The 15,905-nt window shown below is 34.5% G+C and overlaps 2 non-coding genes across 2 annotated transcripts; both read right to left on the reverse strand.

The window, feature by feature from the left end:
• Positions 1-6,351: 6,351 nt before the first annotated feature.
• LOC121217426 (small nucleolar RNA R71) lies at positions 6,352-6,457 on the reverse strand. The gene has a single exon (XR_005913527.1). It is a non-coding gene; the product is annotated as a small nucleolar RNA R71 (small nucleolar RNA).
• A 7,794-nt stretch (positions 6,458-14,251) lies between these two features.
• LOC121217431 (small nucleolar RNA R71) lies at positions 14,252-14,357 on the reverse strand. The gene has a single exon (XR_005913532.1). It is a non-coding gene; the product is annotated as a small nucleolar RNA R71 (small nucleolar RNA).
• Between the last annotated feature and the right edge of the window lie 1,548 nt (positions 14,358-15,905).

Genomic DNA, 15,905 nt, shown 5'->3' on the forward strand with positions numbered 1-15,905 from the left:
AGCAAGACCGTTATTCGTTCAACAAATATGTGATGCCCAGAAGGTTGACAATGAATTGATTACAAAAAGAGTTCAGTGTGAGACGGATACTGATTCAGAATTCAGAGTTGATGCTGATGACTGTCTGAGATTCAAAGACCGAATATGCATTCCAAGGAATACAGAGTTGATTCAGATGATTTTGAATGAAGCTCATAGTAGTCGGTTATCTGTTCATCCAGGTAGTACAAATATTTATAATGATTTGAAACAACTTTACTGGTACCATGGAATGAAACGAGACATCTCTGACTTTGTTGCAAAATGTTTAGTCTGTCAACAAGTGAAAGCCGTGCATCAGGTACCTTCAGGGTTACTTCAGCTGATTATGATACCAGAATGGAAGTGGGACAGAGTCACGATGGATTTTGTATCTGGTTTACCGTTAACACCGAGCAAGAAAGATACAATCTGGGTTGTTGTTGATAGATTGACTAAGTTGGCTCATTTTGTTCCAATACGTATAAACTATTCACTTGATAAGCTGGCTAAATTGTATGTTTCTCAGATTGTGATACTACATGGTATGCCTATATCTATTGTTTCGGATAGAGACCTGAGGTTTATATCGCGATTTTGAAAGAAATTGCAAGATGCACTAGGTACGAAATTACATTTCAGTACTGCTTTCCATCCACAAACAGATGGCCAGTCTGAGCGAATCATTCAGATACTTAAGGATATGTTGAGATGTTGCATTCTCGAGTTTGACGGTACGTGGGAACGATACTTACCTCTGATTGAATTTGCATATAATAATAGCTACCAATCGAGTATCAAAATGGCACCTTACGAGGCTTTGTACGATCGTAAATGTCGTACGCCATTGTACTGGACTGAGCTCGGTGAAAATAAGATACATGGGGGCGACTTGATCAGAGAGACTGAGTAGAAAGTGAAAGTGATCCGTGAAAGTCTGAAAGTAGCATTAGATCATCAGAAATCTTATGTGGATTTGAAATGTACAGATATAAAGTTTCAGATCAGAGACAAAGTCTTTTTGAAAGTCTCACCGTGGAAGAAAATACTCAGATTCGGTCGTAAAGGCAAATTGAGTCCGAGATTTATTGGGTCGTATGAGGTTATAGAGCGTATCGGGCCGGTTGCTTACAGACTATCATTGCCACCTGAGTCAAAAAAGATCCACAATGTATTTCACGTTTCAATGCTTCGGAGGTATCGATCTGATCCTTCACATGTGATTAGCCCGTCTGAGATTGAAATTTAGCCTGATATAACCTACGAAGAGAAACCAAATCGCATTTTGACTCGTGAGGTTAAAGAGTTACGGAATAAGAAGATTCCGCTAGTTAAAGTATTATGGCATAAGTACGGTGTTAAGGAAGCAACATGGGAATCAGAAAATGCAATGAGAGAACGCTATCCAAACCTATTCACTGGTAAGATTTTTGAGGACGAAAATCCCTAAGGGGGAGAGTTGTAACAGCCCGATTTAGACCCTAATCGGAATGGTGGTTTCGGGACCACGAATCTGAGCCAAAAAAATATTTTAAAATTATTTTCTGTGTTTATTTTGTGTGAATTTATATTTTTGAAATTTTCGTGAATTAACTTCGTCGTTTAGGTGTCCGATTATAGAAAGGGACATAAATCACGTAAATTGAAAATTTGGTAGTTTAATTTATAAAGGGCTAAATTGTTAGTGGCTTTTAAGGATAAGGCATTTATGTTGTAAATAACCTATAAAGATATTAGTGGGACGGTTAAAGACTTATAATATGTGGTTTTTAATATTAAATTATTAAGGTTATGAAAGTAAGTTAATTATTAAAGTATATATATGATATAATATTATAAAATAAACTATGTTTTTCATTTTCTCTTGCACCGAATATAAACAAAAAGAAAAAGAAAGAACACAAGACTAGGTTCGGCCATCTTCCAAGCAAAAATCAAGGTTCGTTCTTTGTTGGTTTTTGATAATTTCTACGTTTTTGAGATTGTTGCTTCGAGTACTACAAAACCCATGCTTGAGTTTTTGATTTTGATAGATATTTTGATTTGTGCCATTGTTGATAACTTTTGATATTTGTTGTTTGATGATGAAAAATGAAAGATATGTTTTAGATTAACATATTTTGTATTGGAGTTTTTGATGATTTTGAGTAATAGGACTTAACTACAAAAATAATAATTTGGGGGACTAAAATGTGAAATTAATGAATTATAAGGGCTTGTATGGACATGGGTAATATTTGGCCTAGCTTGGGTTTGGAGAAATTTGATGTATTTTGTGTTTTGTGCAATAGGGACTAAATTGTAAAAATTGTAAATGTTAAGGGTAAAATGGTAATTTACCCATTTATGTGTTTTTGGACTAAATTGAACGAAAACATGTTTTAAGGAGCTTAATTTGAATATGTTTAGATCAAGAACCAAAGAAATCATATTTGGATCGGGGAAAACGAAAGTTGTCGACTAGTAGCCCCGTCTCGTTTTACGACGTCCGAGGTAAGTAATAGACATGTTTATTGGAAACTTAATGTTATATTTACTTGCTGTTTTGAAATGTTAGAAACTAAATATATTATGGCTGAATGTGATTGAATGTGGCTATTACACTTCCAAGTTCGATTCAACCGAGTTACGACATCCGAAAGCCCCGTATGAACCTTAGGAATAGCTAGGATACATATGTCATGAAATAGGATTCCGATATATGAGTGCGAGTAAGTCTATGGCATCAGTTTGTGATTTCGATATGTGTTTACGAATAAGACCCTGTCTGGGATAGTGGCATCGATATGTGGCTACATGTAAGACCACGTCTACGACGTTGGCATTGTACAATATATGTGTGAATTATCCGAGTGTCCTACCCAATTCTGTGTGGTTCATCAGGCAAAGGTCAACATAATCAGATGTGTTGGATGAGCAAAAGCGGACAGGTATGATTTAGTTTATTAGTTATCAATGGTAAGGTAAGTATGTGACTTATTGATAAAATGTGTTATGAATGATATAAAGGATAAACTTCCTTGGTTCAAATATGTGTTTTTGGCCTTGAACGAATGGTGTATTTATTATGGAAATGATTCTTTAATTGCATTTATATGTGCCTATGAATATTCGGCTATGAAAGTAAATTATGTACATAATCATATAACCGGATCTTTGAGCTTATATAAATGTGTATAGTTGACTTGTGAATGAGTAGTAAATATACTATGAATAACTCTTGTGTATATATGTATGAGTGATAATGTATATATGCGGTTATATGGTTAACTTATGTAGTAAAAATTTTTTAAATATAAGAGTTTTGCATTTTGTGTAAGGGAACTAAGTGTAATAGGAATATTCAGCTTTAGTGGTTAAATGATACTATGTTGGTTTTGACTATTTATACATTCGGTTAAATGGAATTATAAAAGGAAATAATTATATATGCTTAAAATACTTCATATGAATGTACCTATAAATGATTGGATTTAAATGTACAATGATAAAATATTCTGATTAGTTTTGCTAATTCCGTTAATATCATTGAGTTATTTATTCGCTTATAACTTACTAAGCTGAAATAGCTTATTGTGTGAATATTTGTTTCTATTTTATAGACTTTGGAAAATCAAGTTACAAGCTCGGGGATCGTTTACGAAGCTCATCATCACTATCCACTATTTTCGGTACTTTTATAAGTTGAATTAGAAATTATGGCATGTATAAGCTAAAGTATGTTTTGGAAATGTTAATTTAGGGGTTGTATATAAAGCCATGCGAAAATGGCTAAGCAATTATCCTTAAAAATTATCTGTGTTAAGCTCGATCTTTGCCCACTCTGCCTTATAATTATGTAGCATGTTTGCATGAACTTGTGTTAGGTATTGCGTGTATTGAAATATGGATATTGCCATGTTCCTATTCGGTTTATGCAAATGGTATTGAATGTTCACTAAGTTTGATTGATGATAAATAATGTATAGATATTTTATGGAAAATTGATGTGTTTAAAAGTTATATACTTTATGTTAAGTAAGGTCTCTACTGCGGGTGAGACACATATATTTTATGTGTACCTTATTTTATTGGTTTGGTTTTGCTATTTTGTATGGGGTTATATATATATGAGAATGTCATTTAGATAAATTAATATGTTGGCATGCATATTATTTGTACTTATGAGGTTCCGTATGGGTTAAACCAACCTTAGTATTAGGTAGTTAAAAATTTAAGTTAGTTGGATATTATAAATGGATATATGTGACTGAGTATTTGATCATGACATACAGATGGATCCTTATATGTCTTGTCACATATATTTATAGATGTTTGTATGATGATTGGGTTGCAAACATGCATGATTATATTGATTCGTTGATTTTTTTTGTAAAGCTACGAAATTATGCAATTTAGCTTGTGATAACCGAATAGCTAAAGAATGGAACAGATTTTCTTTGTATATTCCTAAATGTTTGACTTTAGTTTGTGTAATTATATAATACATGCAAAGTTGATAAAAATTTAGGAATAAAAGCTGCACCAATGATTTAATATAATGCATAAAATGATCGAACATAATTTAGGTAATTTAGTGGTTTAAGTACAATTTATCTTGTCTCATTTATTTTAGGTGTTCAAAATGTTTCAAACTTTGATAGGGATAATTGTATGTAAAGTTTATACTATCGTATGAAATGTTCCCGATTTATTAATGAAGTTGGTATAGACATCTATATTAATAAATATTCGTATAAGTAATTTGTATGATCGGTAATGTCTCGTAACCCTAGTCCAGCGACGGATGTCGGTTAGGGGTGTTACATTGTTATCTTTATTCTTTTGAGATGTTTTCTTTCTTAGTTATGAACTAAACCCCCTAAATACCTAAGGGGAATGAAACCTAAGACAGATCTTGTTATTATTCTCTAAATTGTGTGATAAATATTTGACTTATTCTTAATTATGTGTTCTTAATTCTTGTTTTAATTTCCAGGATATTGATTCAAGTTAATGCTCTTATTCAGAGGAGGAATAGACCCTGTTTAAGAGTAAATTTGTTGTAATTAAGCGGAGTTGATTGCACGCCTAGAGATAGGCTGATAAGATTTTTCCAGATTAGGGTGAAACCTAATAAGGGGATCCATAGATCGAGTTAATGCAACACTAGGGCGTTAATTGGAAAGAGATTTCAATTAATCAGCTTAGGGTTAGATGTTATTAGTCTCAAGAGAGATAATACTATAACTTAGGAATTTCTACGGATCAAGTCAAATGAATAAATCATCTGATTCAGAGTCAAATAACAAGTGAAGTCTAGGTGGATTTTTCCTTGGGTATTGTCTTAATCAATCGAATTTTCCCTAAAGCTTTTCCCCAATCTCTCTCTGTGCACTCTTCGTTTAGTTAATTAGTTTAGATAAAAAAAATCCCTTAATTTTTAGGCTAGATAATAAAAAGAAAGTAATTACTTGTACTCTTGGTTCCTTTGGGTTCGACAATCCGGTCTTGCTAAAGCTATACTACTGTTTGATAGATACACTTGCCTTTATTGTGATAATAGTCAGTTTCAAGAATGATTAATTATAAATTTTTAAAACCTATTGCGAATATCACGTATCAAGTTTTTGGTGCCGTTGCCAGGGAACTACAATATTAGGAACACTCGATTTTTATTACTTTATCCATTCTACTTTATTTGCAATTTAAATTTTTATTTTCTTTTATAATTTTTTGTTTTATTCGTTCCCGACAGATTTTTATAGTGTATGACTAGAAGAAACCCGTCGGGACCATTACTGTTTGATAGTAAGGTCGATCGCACAGTTCGCAGAAACCGAAGAGAAATAAGGCGAAGCTTAAGATACAGGGAGGAAAAGCAAGAGGGCGATACTTCAACCACAACCGAGGAGATGGCTGAAAACCAGGAAAATCTGCTACCTCCTGCGATTTTCACTGATCCAGTAAATCAGAATCCTGCTCCACGTACTATGTATGATTATGCTAAACCTACTTTAACAGGAACCAAGTCAAGTATAGTTAGGCCTGCTGTTGCTGTAAATAATTTTGAACTGAAACCTAACACAATTCAAATGATATAGCAATTTGTTCAGTTTGATGGTTTGAAGGATGAGGATCCCAACGCTCACTTAGCAAATTTCTTAGAGTTTTGCGACACTTTTAAAATCAATGGCCTTTCTGATGATGCCATTCGCCTTCGGTTGTTTCCCTTTCCGTTGAGGAATAAGGCTAAACAATGGTTGAACTCGTTACTATGAGGGTCAATCACTACTTGGGAATAAATGATTGAAAAGTTTTTATTAAAATATTTTCTGCCGTCTAAAACAGCCAAATTACATAATGATATATTCTCTTTTGTACAGATAGATTTAGAAACACTCTACGATGCATGAGAGAGATACAAGGATCTGATGAGAAGTTGCCCTCACCATGGGTTACCACTCTGGCTACAGGTTCAAACGTTTCATAATAGCCTGAATCCTTAAACTCGACAGATGATCGACGCAGCCGCTGGCAGAATTATCAATAATAAGACACCTGAGGATGCTTATAAATTTATAGAAGAGATGTCACTGAATAATTATCAGTGGCAAGTCATGAGGACAAAGCCAACGAAAATAGCCGGTGTTTTTAACATCGATTCGGTTACCATGCTCTCTAATCAGGTAGAACTTTTGAATAGAAAAATTAACGATTTTCTTGGTTCTTCACAAGTTCACCTAGTCATGCAATGCGAAGCAAGTGGAGGTGGATCAAGCAATTCAGAATACCCACCCTATGGCCACAACATGGAGAACGAGAAGTTGAGTTACATGGGTAATAATCCTCAATCTCAAAATAATCTTTATAGTAATACTTACAATGCAGGTTGGAGGAACCAACCAAATTTCTTATGGGGAGGCCAAGGGAATCAGAGATCACCACCTCCAGGCTTCCAACAACCACCCTACCAACAAGAGAAAAGCTGAACTTTGAGGAGATGCTAACAAAATTCATCTCGGTGTTAGAAACTCATTTTCAAAATACCGAGACAGCACTTAAGAATCAAAAAAATCGATCCAAGGGCTCGAAACTCAGATAGGTCAGCTCGCTAAATTGATATCTGAATGACCACAAGGTAGCCTGCCGAGTAATAATGAATCTAACCCAAGGGAGCAACTCAATGTAATTACCATTCAAGATGAGGAAGGGTTAGTTGCACCTAAACCAGAACCGAGGCAAGAAACTGTCGTAAGTAAAGGTAAAGGTGAGGTGGACCACAATGACCAGAAATCGGTAAGTAAAGAGGACAAACCTCGTGTGCCATATCCCAACACGACAAGGAAAGACCGCACAGACGAACAATTCAATAAATTCCTTAAATTATTAAAGAAGTTACATATTAACTTACCGTTTATTGAAGCTCTTTCACAGATGCCAAACGCAGTCAAATTCCTAAAGGAACTTTTAACAAATAAGCGAAAGTTGGATGAGGCATCGCATGTGGAGCTAAATGCGGTTTGCTCAACCATACTGCAGAATAAGCTGGCCAACAAATTAAAAGATGCAGGGAGTTTTACGATTCCCTGTTTAATTGGTAGCTTAGATGTTAATAATGCTTTGGCTGATTTAGGGGCTAGTATCAATGTTATGCCTTACAAAATGTTTAAGCAACCAGGTCTTGGGAAACCCAAACAAACTAGGATGAGTATTCAATTAGCTGATAAAACAATTAGATTTCCTAAGGGGATTATTGAATATGTACTCGTTAAAATTGAAAAATTTATATTCCCAGTTGATTTCGTTGTTCTGGACATAGAGGAGGATACTAACGTTCCTTTAATTTTAGGAAGGCCCTTTTTAGTAACCGCTAAAACAATAATTGATGTTGGCACAGGTGAACTCACACTTCGTGTGGGAGACGAAAAAATCACCCTTCAAGCTCGTAATACGAGTAACACATCAAAACTTGAAGGTGGTTGTATAAATCATTCTACTAAAATTGACTATGTGGTGCAACCTACTTTGTAGGAAATAAGTTCAAAGAACCTACATGAGCCATGTTCAAGCAACACCAAAAGACCTATCTATGAATAACAAAGGCTAGAAATCAAGAAACTAGATGAATGGTAGACACATAAACTGAGGACACACGATAAACCAAAACCACGCCATGATGAGCTCATTGTCACACCAAATCAACTTAAGGTTGGAGACAAGGTACGACTAGATGCAACAGACCCTCGCATTGCCACTTCTGAACCTAACAGAGCAATCCCTCTTACGGTACTCAGTATTTTCCCATATGGTACAGTCGAGGTAATTCATCCCAAATTCGGCACTTTTAAGGTAAACAGTACTCGTCTTAAACCTTATGTTGATAAAATTGATAGTAAGGATAAGGAGTGCAATCTCCTCGCACCACCATGACCATGCACCAGAAAGGTAAAGTCGAGCTTAGACTATAAATAAGCGCTTTTCGAGAGGCATTCTGAGCACTAATGATGATAACTTCTTTAAAAATTTTAGTTTTAACATCTAATCACTAACTGAGTTATTGAAACACAGGTTCTCTAATCCACACGGTAGGGCACACGGGCGTGCCTTAGGCCGTGCCCACACCACGAGAGGAGACACGAACGTGTGAAAACAGGGCAAAATTTTTCCTTAGCACAGGATGCGATAAATGGCCACGGCCGTGCGACATGGCCATGGGTGAGTCTGTCAAACCAACACAAGCATGCGACACGCCCGTGTCTAGGAACCGTGGTTGAAACTGAGAATTTAGCACGGTCATGCCAGACGCCCGTGCCCACCACCCATGCTAAAGACTAATAAAACAACACGGGCGTGGGAGAAGTGAACGAAGAATGACATGGCCGTGCAACATGGCCGTGTGCACCAATGTGCCCAATTTCGAAAACCACGAGACACACGGGCTGAAATGAGCACGGCCGTATGCCCCAATTTCTTTATAAACACCTATTATTTTTATCTTTATATTTTGAAATTACTTTTTATTTTTTTAATACTATTTTATCTTGAGATTTTATAATTTTTATTCGGGTATTTCTTTACGAGTAATTATGTTTCTTTATATTTCCTAAAAAGTTCCTAATTCTATCATAGTTATAAGGAGCTTCAAAGCTCAATATTACTTAGGAACTTGCAACTCCATTGGAAAAGGTTCTCCACGACTACCAAGTCCTACCCGACCACCACGATAACCTCTTCGCTAGACACTGTGGCTGTGGAACCCAAAATTTACCAGCACTGGAGTATCCTCCTCCACTCTTATCATTGCCTTGGCTGATTATTCTCTATAACTCCAATTCAAGGAGTTCATTCATCATTCAGGAAGTTTCACTTCTCTCTCTATCTTATGATTATATATCTATATTTTTCAATATATCTATCTTTGTACATTGAGGGCAATGTACATCTTAAGTGTAGGAGGTCTTTTATATTATTATCAGAAATCCCTAAATTTTGTCTTGGTCTCATGTGATCTTCTCATACCACTATTAGAATGAATTTTTATTAAGTTATGATTTTTATTGATATGTCTTGAATTAAAACATAGGCATTTATGCATTGATTGTTTAAACTTTAGGACATTAGGGAATCAAGCATGATAAGTTGATTTTTGAAGAATTAAAAAACTTTTAGGTTGCTTCCCTAAGTTTAGGTATTATCTTGAGTTGAAATTCACAAGTTTAAACATTAAAAAGCCATAATTTTTGTAAGATCTTGAGCCTTTAGAGCATATTTTATTGCTTTCATGCTCACTTTTATTATGAGTGCGTCAGTATTGATTTGTTATTCTAGAACTTGCTTGATTATGCATGTCAAGACCACACCATTTGATTTGATATGTCAAGATGATAAAGGAACTTAGGTTTAACCCACTCACTCCAAAAAAGCCTACCTTCATAATTAACCCTTAATGAACCCCTTTGAGCCTAACAATCCATCAATTGATTTACCCTCAATATTAACCCATAACCCATTATTGTTGAAATGCCCTAATTTGATCCCTATTTTTTGTCGAGATTTGATTTGAACTAATTGCTTAGCTATGTTTTATTCTTCGTCGCAACAATTAAGTTCTATGTTATTTGACTTGTTCTTAAAAAAAATCCTTATACATATATTAGTAGTAATTCGTTGTTTTTTGGGTTTGAGTGTTAATTCCATATTCTGAGAAGAAGCTAACTTGTATTAAATTGATAATTAGTTTTTTTTAGTTAGGTTATTTCTTCAATTCAATCTCGATTCTAACACTTTCCTTCAACTTGTGACCACACCCCCTAATCAAAGCCATGTTACAACCCTCTAAAGACCTTTTTGATTGATGTATCATCTCAATATATAGTGGTGGAGATTTGATTTTCATGTAAGCCTATGGTAATAACTTTTCATATTGACCAATGAGTGCTTTATTTGATGTCCTTAAATAGCTCGAGTGATTTGAGTGAATCTTTAGTGAGGTTGTTAAACTCTGTGATATTTTGATCAAAGATGATTACTTAGATGAGGGGGGACACCTATGTTTTCATGATAAAATGCTCAACTTGGAATGTTTGAAACTTTGATGTACTTTTAGTTGAATTTTCAATGTATGATTACTTATGGATTATGTTGAGATATTATTGATAGGGATTATAAGTTGAGAAGAATTTATTTTGATTGTGAGTTGAGGATTTTACTTGAGGACAAACAAACGCTTAAGTGTGGGGGTATTTGATAAACTGTAATTTATACATATTTTTATCCCATGCTTAGCACATTTATGGATGGTTTCTCCTTATATTTGGTGAATTCAATGCTCCCAATCCTTTAATTTCATGTTTTATACTTAGGTGAGCATAGGAGAGTAAAAAGAGCGAGAAACGGGCCGAAAATGGAGAAAATGGACCCACGTGGGAAATCAACACGGCCTGGAATTCCTCAAACAGGCGTGTCACATGGTCGTGTCCATTTGGCAAGATCAAAGCACGACTTACACTGGTAGACTACATCCCGTGCCTATTCAACAGCCTTGACCATCGGTTGGAGCAATCGCACACGGGCGTGTCCCTGCCGAGCCCAAGTATAGCCCTATTTAGAAAAGGCCACTTTTGAGGGCTCTTAGGCATTCTAAAGCTTATTTAAACACCGGAGGAGGCACTTAGAATGGACACGTGAAGTAGGAAGCAAGGAATTACTCAAGGGAAGCCGATTGGTCCATCTCAAAAGCCGGATTCATCGTCAAGACTAAAGATCTCCCTTCAATTTCTGTTCAGGGGTTTTGGGTTTTCTTTATGTTTTGTTATCTTTATTATTTTGAGCTGTTTTCTTTCTTAGTTATGAACTAAACCCCCTAAATACCTAAGGGGAATGAAACCTAAGACCGATATTGTTATTATTATCTGAATTGTATGATAAATATTTGACTTGTTCTTAATTATGAGTTCTTAATTCTTGTTTTAAATTCCAAGATATTGATTCAAGTTAATGCTCTTATTCTGAGGAGGAATAGACCCTATTTAAGAGTAAATTTTTCAAATGAAGCGGAGTTGATTGCATGCCTAGAGATAGGGTGATAAGATTTTGCCAGATTAGGGTGAAACCTAATAAGGGGATCCATAGATCGAGTTAATGCAACACTAGGGCGTTAATTAGAAAGAGATTTCAATTAATCAACCTAGGGTTAGACGTTATTAGTCGCAAGAGAGATAATAATATAACTTAGGGATTTCTACGGATCAAGTCAAATGAATAAATCATCTGATTCAAGTCAAATAACAAGTGAAGTCTAGGTAGATTTTTCCTTGGGTATTGTCTTAATCAATCGAATTTTCCCTAAAGCTTTTCCCCAATCTCTCTCTGTGCACTCTTAGTTTAGTTAATTAGTTTAGATAAACAAATCCTTTAATTGTTAGGCTAGATAATAAAAAGAAAGTAATTAATAGTACGCTTGGTTCCTTTGGGTTCGACAATCCAGTCTTGCTAAAGCTATACTACTATTCGATAGGTACACTTGCCTTCATCATGATAATAGTTAGTTTCAAGAATGATTAATTATAAATTTTTAAAACCTGTCGTGAATATCACGTATCAAGAGTCATTTTAGGACCCTTAAATCCCCTAAAGACGTGAAAATCTCGTTTTTGCAAATTTACTGCACTTGGAAAACAGAATTGTAATTTGGTATCGATACCAATTAAAAAAATATTGGTACTAGTTAAAAAATATCAATACCACTGGGTTTTAAAGGCACCTACACGCTGTTTCAAAACAGTTTTGATTCAAAACCTAAAATTTTTTCTCTTCCATCCGAAAATCCTCATCTCATTCTCTAAAACTCTTCGAAACTCTTGTTTTCTTTTCTTTTGTAAAATCTTGACCTTTCAATCCTTTTAAACTTCCTTCCATTAAGATTTCAACAATATTGCTTAAGGATTTTCACTATTTCAACATTTTGAAGGTACACCCTAGAATTTTTAAATTTTTTATTTTATAAAATGTAGGTTAAATAGTTCTTCTTGATGATTTATTAGGTTCATTTGGATTGTATTTATTGTGTTTTGTTGTAGGGGGTTTCTTATTCTTAAACATTTCTTAAATTTTTTTTACCTAAAACCCTTGCACACCAAGTGTTTGATAAAATTCCCAAATGAATTTTTTTAGAGTTTTAGTTGAACTTTAGTGTTTAATTCTCTAGTTATAGCTCTTGAGAAAAGACCAAGAACCGATACCTCATCATCCCACCAACCTAGTGGCCCTACATCATCATTTAACAAATGTTTTCATAACGATGCCTCACATCATCATTTTGATAGAAACTTTACATATAAGAGAGTTTGGGAGTCTAGGAAAGTCGATATAGTCATGTTAGAGGGTATTAATTTTGTCTATCTTTCTATTTTGCAAAATTGGGGTTGGATGGATTTCCTTAATATTTCATTACTGACTTGCTATAATCTTGTTCGAGAATTTTTCTCTAATGCTAAACTCGAACATGATGAGTCCGATGACACCATAATAGCCATCACTTATTTTTTAATGAATATCCCCATACGTCTTACCTTAGAAGAGTACATGGATTAAAAGTGACAATCCGGTGGAAAATGAAGATGACAACATCTTGAATATGATAAATTCCAAAAGTAACATGTTTTAGTGTCATTCTTAATGCATTTTTGGATTATTATTCACTATAATATGGTGAATTTTATGCCCCTAATCCTTTAAATTCATGCTTCTATAATTAGGAAAGCATGTGGGAGCAAAAGGAGCAAAAATCAGAAAATCAGAGCAAGTTTTAGGAGCCACACAAGCTGTACACACAGCCGTGTGCCAGACCGTGTGGATTTCACGAACTGCACTCCAAACACGTGTAAAAATATGATTTTTAGGTTTTTCAGATATTCTACGACCTATATATGTCAAAGATAAGAAAAGGGGAGTAAGTCATCAAAGAATATTAAAGAAAAAAAACTCTAAAAACATCATTGAAGCTGACTCTAAAGCAAATTTCCATCAAGATTGAAGATCTTCTTTTGATTTCTTTGAAGTTTATTATGAATTTCTTTATTTGTTGTGGTTATACTGTCTTTAAGATGTTTTTATTTGCGATTATGATCTAATTTTCTAAATACCTAGGGGATATGAACCCTATGATGAATTATGTCTTTTGATTTCTATTTATGGCTAGAGGAAACCCGTTGGATCCATTACTTTTTGACAGTAAGATTGAAAAGACTGCTTGCAGAAATCATAGAGAGGTTAAAGAAGCAAGGCAAAGCCAACAAAATATAATAAATGATCAAAAGGAAAAGGATATTACTATAGAGATGGGCAATAATCAAAATAATCAACTACGTCACGCACGTCTTGCCCCTCCGGCTATGTATGATTATGCTAATCCCACTTTGATTGGGGCTGAATCGAGTATTGCCAGATCGATTGCTAATGCAAACAATTTTGAGATAAAGCCGAAAAAAATTCAAATAATGCAACAATATGTTTAGTTTGATGGTTTGCAAGATGAAAATCCGAATGCTCATTTGGCCAACTTTCTAGAGATTTGTGACACTTTCAAGATCAATGTCATTACTGATGATGTCATACGCTTACGGTTGTTCCCATTCTTATTGAGGAGCAAGGAAAAATAGTGGTTAAACTCATTGCAATGAGGTTTTATCATAACTTGGGCGCAAATGATTGAAAATTTTTGTTAAAATATTTTCCACCGGAAAAAATAGCTACGTTGAGGAACGACTCTCTTCTTTTTTTCATTTTGATATTGAAACTCTTTATGATACATGGGAGAGGTTTAAGGATTTGTTGAGAAGGTGTCCTCACCATGGACTACCTTTGTGGCTCTAAGTTCAAACTTTTTACAATGGTTTGAATACTTTGACTAGACAGATGATTGATGCAGCAGTTGGAGGAATATTGAACAACAAAACACCTAAGGTAGCTCAAGAATTTATTAAGGAGATGGTACTGAATAATTATCAACGGCAAGTTACAAGAGCAAAACCTATTAAGCCAGCCAGAGTTTTTGATATTGATGTAGTTTTTATGTTGGTAAATCAGGTTGAAGCTCTTGGTAAGAAAATTGATGGTTTAAATTTTTATAAACATATGAATTCGGTGATACAAGGTGATACGAATGGAGTGGGGATGATTAATTCAGAATATTCACCTATTAAGTCTAATATGGAGCATGAACAAGTCGATTTTATGGGTAATAATTCTAGATCTCAAAATAACCCCTATAGTAATATTTATAATGCAGGTTGGAGGAACCATCCAAATTTCTCTTAGGGTGGTCAAGGAAATCAAAGGTCACAACCCCCTCCGAGTTTTCAACAACCTTATCAGCAACAAAAAAATCTGAATCTTAAAGTGATGCTTGCTAAATTTATTTCAGTTTCTGAAACTTGATTTCAAAACACTGGATAGCTTTGAAAAAGCAGCGAGTAGCAATTCATGGATTTGAAAATCAAATTAGATAGCTTGCTAAATTGGTTTTGAAAAGACAGTAAGATAGTTTACCTAGTAACACTGAACCAAACCCAAAAGAGCATGTGAAGGCAATTACATTGAGGAATGGGGAAGTTTTGTCTAAGCCTAAAAAGAAGTTGAAACAAGAAACTGATGAGAAAGATGATAGTGTGAGAAAAATCAAAAAAATTGAAACATGGTGCTTAAAGAATACAAACCATCGATCCCATATCCAACAAAGTTGAAGAAAGACTACATGGATGAACAATTTGGTAAATTTCTTAAACTTTTTAGGTAATTACATATTAACTTACCTTTTGTTGAAGCTCTTTTGCATATGCCCACATATGTAAAATTTTTGAAAGAGATATTGATACATAAAAAGAAGTTAAAAGAGCTATCCACTGTGGAACTCAATGAGGAGTGTTCAGCCATTCTCCAAAATAAACTACCTACTAAGCTGAAAGATCTAGGAAGTTTTACTATCCCTTTTTTTATTGGTTGTTTAAACATTTAAAAAGCATTAGTTGATTTGGGTGCTAGTATTAATTTAATGCCTTATAAAATGTTCAAGCAACTTGGTCTTGGGGAACCTAAACCCACTAAGATGAATATTCAATTTGCTGACAGATTTGTTAAATATCCTAAGAGCATTATTGAAGATGTACTTGTGAAAGTAGATAAATTCATATTCCCTATTGATTTTGTTATGCTTGACAGGGATGAGGATATTGAGGTGCCTTTAATTTTAGGTTGACCCTTTTAGCTACTGCTAGAGCTATTATTGACGTGGGTAATGGTAAACATGTGCTTAGGGTAGGTGATGATAAGATCATTTTTCAAATTTATGACGCCATGCGATTTTTTAGAGGGCAAGATGATTCATGTTATTTTATCGACTTTATTGA

This window comes from Gossypium hirsutum, chromosome A02 (genome assembly GCF_007990345.1).
Source record: "Gossypium hirsutum isolate 1008001.06 chromosome A02, Gossypium_hirsutum_v2.1, whole genome shotgun sequence".
Lineage (NCBI taxonomy): Eukaryota > Viridiplantae > Streptophyta > Magnoliopsida > Malvales > Malvaceae > Gossypium > Gossypium hirsutum.